The sequence below is a fragment of the Triturus cristatus genome, chromosome 2_2, assembly GCF_964204655.1.
Source record: "Triturus cristatus chromosome 2_2, aTriCri1.1, whole genome shotgun sequence".
NCBI classification, from domain to species: Eukaryota; Metazoa; Chordata; class Amphibia; order Caudata; family Salamandridae; genus Triturus; species Triturus cristatus.
In genome coordinates this window covers 831,478,240-831,484,239 of record NC_140582.1, presented here as the reverse complement: position 1 = coordinate 831,484,239, position 6,000 = coordinate 831,478,240, and positions in this window count along the sequence as shown.

Here is a 6,000-nt window from a genome sequence, read left to right as displayed (position 1 = left end):
CAACAATAACTTTTACCGTGAATTGTTATATACGTCTATGGAAATTATATTCACATCAGAAACATTATCGCATACACCCACTGATTCACCAATACACCTAGGGATATATATTTAACACTCAAATTGTTTTTTAAACTCACAGTCACTGAATGATGTCATCAGTGATGTAATCAGTGATGTCACTGACCAGGTCATGAGTGATGTAATATGGAGGTCATAAGCAGTGCACTACGGGGCGCAAGTTATAGTTAACTTAGGTAACTTTAACGGCTGAATTTCTCAGGTTTTGAACGAGTGAAATGTGAGCCTAACCATAATATCCCTGTAACCTTTTTTTTTTTTTTTACAGAATTTATAAGGTTTTTTAAACTCTATTTGCTAACTATAGCGTCCCGGTAACCTTTGGTTTTTTAGTGAATTTCTAAGTTTTTTTAACTAGTAGTCATGTTTGCAGAGTGGTGGAGAAAGAGGGCTGAGCCTCCAACCAGGTCTCAGGAGTTCCACTGTGTAGGACTTGTAGGAGGTACTAGGAGGGCTTCTTGGCCCCCAAGGTCCCTCTGGAACCAAGGGGACTTTATACCTCAACTAGTAGTGCGCCAAGAGGCACATATGCAGAGTGTTGGAGAAAGGGGGCGTGTCCTCTGACAACTTCACAGCAATCCTGCTGTGTGGGACTTACTGGGGGTAATGGGAGGGGTAGTTGGCCCCCAAGGATGTCCTTGGGGGCCAAATACCCCTCCCATAACCTCCAGTAAGTCCCATACAGCAGGATTGCTGAGTTCTGATAGCAGGCCATGCCCCTTTTCTCAACCATTCTGCAAACACGCCTCCTGGCGTGCTATAGGTTGGAGGATGAAGTCCACTTCGGTGCTGAGAGTACTTAGAGGCCAACTAGCCCACCTGTTACCTCCAGTAAGCCCCACACAGTGGGACTGTTGAGAAGTGGTCGCAGGCCACGCACCTTTCTTCACCACTTTGCAAATGCTGGTGCACTACTATTAGGGGATGGAGTTCCCTTGCCTCTTGAGGGCCAACAGCACACTTGCTGAGTGGTGGTCGGAGGCCACTCTCCCTTTCACAACCACTCTGCAAATGCGCAGCACTGCTGCTTGGGAGATTGAGTCCACTTTAGTCCTGAGGCGCTCAGGACGCAAGTGAACCTCATCGTGCCAACAGCAGTGCGCCAAGAGGTGCGTTTGCAGAGTGGTGGAAAAAGGGCCATGGCCTGTGACCACCTCTCAGCAATTCCACTGTGTGGGGCTCACTGGAAGTATCATGTGGCCTAGTTAGCCCCTAGGAACCCTCACCAGCAAAGTGGACTTCATTCCCCAACCAAAAGCGCGCCTGGAGGCACGTTTGCGGGGTAATGCAGAGAGGGGGCGGGGCCTCCGAGGAGTTGCAGACTTCCTTTTGGGCCCAGGAGACCCCTTTCCCCAGGGGTCTGAATCATTTTTTATAAAGAGGGATGGGGGCCGCCGGCCCCCCTCCCAAGGCTAATTTCAGACTCCATCCCCCGGGGCTGGGCCTATCTTTATATTTTCCATTCCATTCCATATACTTTATTTCGGTCTCATGGACCATAAAAGCACGTCAACATAAAAATTCATAAAAGAGGATATACACAAGTAGATCATAAATAGTACATAACAATACAGTTTATTCATATACCAATCGAAGAAACTGTACAATTGGAAGCGTTTAGCCATAATAAAGTGCATTTTCAATACTTCCAGAGCATGGCCCTGGTCTTATGATATAATACAGTACAATCACATATTTAAAATACGTATTTCATCAATAAATGTTATCAATAAAACAGTTCAAATTGGAGGAATAAGTACAAGGTTAAAAAGGATGGAATCAGTATAAGTTGCAAGGACTGTGGTTGCTCCTTTTAAAAGGTCCACCGTACCCGCCACATTGAGGTTAAAAAGCGAGATACAACAAAGATGCTGGGGGCCTGGGTGTCATGCTTTAGGACTCTAAGTTCCTCAGCACACTGTACGAAGCAAAAATTCCTGCAAAGTTGAACGTGTCAGCACTGTCGGGGTAATAAATAGCCGGGGTAGAAAAAAAACATGTAGTTCTGTCTCTTCCTTATAAATACAGGCAGGACATCCACCAGATTGAGTTTTGGACCATTTATTTGAAAATGCACGGAGCGGTAAGATCCCAAGTCTGAACTGTACCTACAATTTCATTGCCAGAATTGGTTCTCTCTCATCCAGGAAAGATTCCATACTATACTCGTCCTTGATTACTAAAAATGTGGCTGTCAAGCGGCCGCAGAACAAATTTTCCTGAATGTTTGCAAGTTTTTACCTTCTGAAGGATTTTACCAATTCCAACCACGAGATTAGAGGGCACGATTCCTCGGAAGTGCTCCATAGACCTGCTTTACTCAGTTTGTTGCAGAGATCCTTTATATATACAAGCCAAGGTATTTTGCTGGTGCCAGGGAGACTCAGCAGCTCTTTAAGCTCAGATCGATACGGGGTCAACCAGAACCTCCGCCAAAAGGTTACGGGTCTAAGGGTAATCTCATCACTAAAGGGCCTAATGCCCAGATCTAGGCATAGTGGGAAGAGGGGGGTACTAGGGAGGAGACCTAGAAACTTTTTTTTTCTTTTTTAACATTTTTTTCTTCATGTGAGGTGAGCCAAGTGGCCTCTCTCTCAGACGAATTTCGGCCCCGGGCCAGGCCATTTCATTTTATTTTAAGGGAGGGGGACTGTGTGCCCCCCACTCTCCAGGCCGATTTGGGCCCCGGGGACCGCATCCCCGGGGCCCAGCTATTTCTTTTTTAAATAAAAAAATGGAGAGGGGCAAGCGGCCCCCCCTCCCGGGCCATTTTCGGGCCTGCGGACCCCATCCCCCGGAGCATGGTCACTGGTTGGGCAACGTGGGGGGAGCCTGAAGGCCTTCCCTGTCCCGACTGGCTCCCGCCTCCTGCGGGAGTCAGCATTGCTTATTACCCCCATAAGATGCAGCTACCTGGGGGTTAAAAACAAAGTGTGCTCACTCTGAAAAAGCGCGGTCAAAGCGAGCAGACTTGTTTGCTATGGGATGGCGGGAGCACTGCTCCCACCATCCCATATCAAACTGGAATGTCTCAAGGGTGGGCACCCTGGGACATTGCTGGAGGCAGCACTCGGGGTGGCAGTCCCCAGGGCCATTTACGGCTCCATTTTTAACAAAGGCCCGTTGAGGTGGTGGTCAGCAGGGGGGCACATTATCCCCCAATTTTTTCATACTATGCCGAAGAGGTGGTGGTCCCCGGGGTTGCACGGGGGCCGGAGCCACCCCACGCAATTTAGGTCATTGTAGCCCTGGGGACATGTCGGTCCCTGAGGTTGCGGGGGCCACATGGCCCCCCACACTTCAAAGTATTAGCACTGGGGAGGTGGCAGTCCCTGGGGCTGCGGGGACCCGCATCTTTATTTCTAATTGCCCCCGGGACTGGGCCTACTTGGGGGCCTAAATTAAATGAAGCATGGGCGCCCACGCTCTGTTTTAAAAAAATATTTCGTCCAGATTTGCGAATCCACTGAAAATTCTTTAAAAACATGCTTTTTTGTGGCCGGAACCCCCTAAACAGGTCTACGGGGTCAGGGTGTTTCTACCCTGCCCCTTTTTCTTGTTTTAAATTTTTTTTTCTTGTGATTCTGTTCAACTGAGTCACAAGATGACTGCCAACATTTTGTGGTTTGAAGTGTTGGCAGCCACTCAGATCTCAGGCAAGAGATCGGGAGGGTTCATGGATCCACTGCAGCCACAGTTGTATATCTGAGAAATATTTAAATTTCTCAGAAACTACTGGACGGATTTACACTATTCAACAAAGACTGTGCTTTCTGGACCAAGAGCTACCTTTTTGCCAAATTTGGTGTAGCTTTCAGGTCCATCGGGTCCCACACGGACAGGACAGACTCTTATCTTTCACTATCATGATCGTGGTTCAGTCAGTGCAAGCTGTAGCAGAATGTTTTTATTTCAACGTTTTGCCGGCTTGGGCTCCTAGGAATTGAGACGCTGGAGTTAAATTAGAAGACAAGATGTGTCTGACCTCCCAACCTCAACACGTGCTGATTTAAGAGGTAGCCTTACATGGGGGTGACTAAGCCTTTCGGGGCCCATCTTATACTGGCCACGAAAGAGTGCATCTGGAAAGGGGAGTACATGGAGATGCTGAAGCTGCTACAAGCTGCTCAAAGGAGTTTGAAAGAGGAGGAATACAAATTGGCAGAGCGGTCAAAGGGTCCTCTTACTATTAAAAACTGGACAGCGGGGGGCGTGGTCTCGCTACGCTTGGAGTGAGATGCACGCCAAAGGAGCTCCGGCAAGCCGCTGCTTTCTGAAGCCTTTATCGCGCCATTAGGGCATTACCGGCGACACTGCTCGGAGTGCCTGGGCATCGAGGGCGACGGGGAGTCCTCTGCCCGCTTGGCGCACCTCTTTGGTCACTGGTAGCGGTTTTTTGATGGTTTTGGTGTCGGTCCCGGGTGCTTGCAGCTGCCATCTTGAATTCCTGCAGCCCCAGAGAGCGCTCGGGGAACGAGGGCCTTCTTCCGACACACAGCGGCACACCGGGGGGCTCCACCTCAATTCTTGCAGATCGGAGTAGGTGTGCGGCGACCTGCACTCATCGCCTTGGTGCACAGAGGGTGTGACGCACTGCAGACGCTGTGACTACCACCATCTTGGGTCTTTCGGCATTGTGCCGGGGAGCAGGCCGTGGAGCCCGTGGCTGACTCTTCATCATATCGCCAGAGCTCCGGATGTCTTGTGAGGCTGCGCCACCTGTTGTGAAGTAGGGTGAGACGAGGTGAGTGGCGACCCATGCCAAACCCCTCCCCTGGGCCCACTACCTCCTTCTGCTGAAGGTGCACGCTGAACTTGGGCCCTGGACTGGCACTACTATCTCCCTGGCCTCCTCCCCCCGCAGACTCGCTCTAGGAGCATCTCCTACTGACTGTGGACACCCAAGGCCTTAGGAACTCTACTGGGCCCTCACCTTCTGGCTAGAGCGCGACCACTGTGGGCTCCCCTGGCCCTACTTTTCTGGTTCCTGCTGCTGGGACACCCTGGGGCCTCCTGGGGACCAGCAGTATAGGCTTGATATGGCGCGGGCTCCCCACGTGAGATTTCCTGAGGCGCCCTCTCCCACACACCCCCGCCGGGGGCCTCTCCCCAGTGTTGCATACCTGGCTCCGGTTCCTGCGGGGCTCCACACGTAATCGCTGGGGGATTCAACACACCTGTTGGGGCACTATGAGGTTCCTTCCCTCTTCCCGCCTGCGACCTCTGGCCCTTCGTGCAGCACGGGAAGGAGGAGCTAGGAGGGGCTTTGGATCCTGCAGGGACAAGGGTTGCCCCTCTTCCCTTCACTGCGGTTAACCATGCTCCTCTACGCTGCGGCGTCTTGTATCTACCTACTGCGGGAGGTGTCCGGCCTCCAGCTTCATTCTCCTGGCCTGACTCTCCATCCAGTGCGTTGGTGCACAAGAGGTCATGCCACGCTCTAAAGCTGGGAAGGACATAGCTGCACCCCCGAAAGACAATCCTGTGACGGCTCTTTGGGAACAAACCTGGTTCTACACCTTCTGTGGCTATGGCGTCTTGGAAGGCGGGCCCCTCAGATCCTCTCACTCAATCCTTCATGGCCAATTTTCCGCAAGAGCTTAAGTCCGAAATTAGATCTCTCAGAACTGAGGCTCAAACCTGCATCAAGGAACTCAGGAGAGACATCACGGAAATTGGCGGGAGAGTGGACGATCTCGAGAAGACGGTCGATGCTCGCACAGAAGATCAAGAGAAACTTCGACAATGATTGGCCCTCCTGGAGGAACAACATATTGAGCTCCAAATCAAGCAGGAGGACTTAAAAAACCAGAGCCGCCATAATAATTTGCGCTTGAGTGGTGTCCCGACGGGGGCAGAGGGTTCTGACATTGTGTCTTTTGTTGCGGAGCTACTTCACGAAATCAGAGGGGATAACAA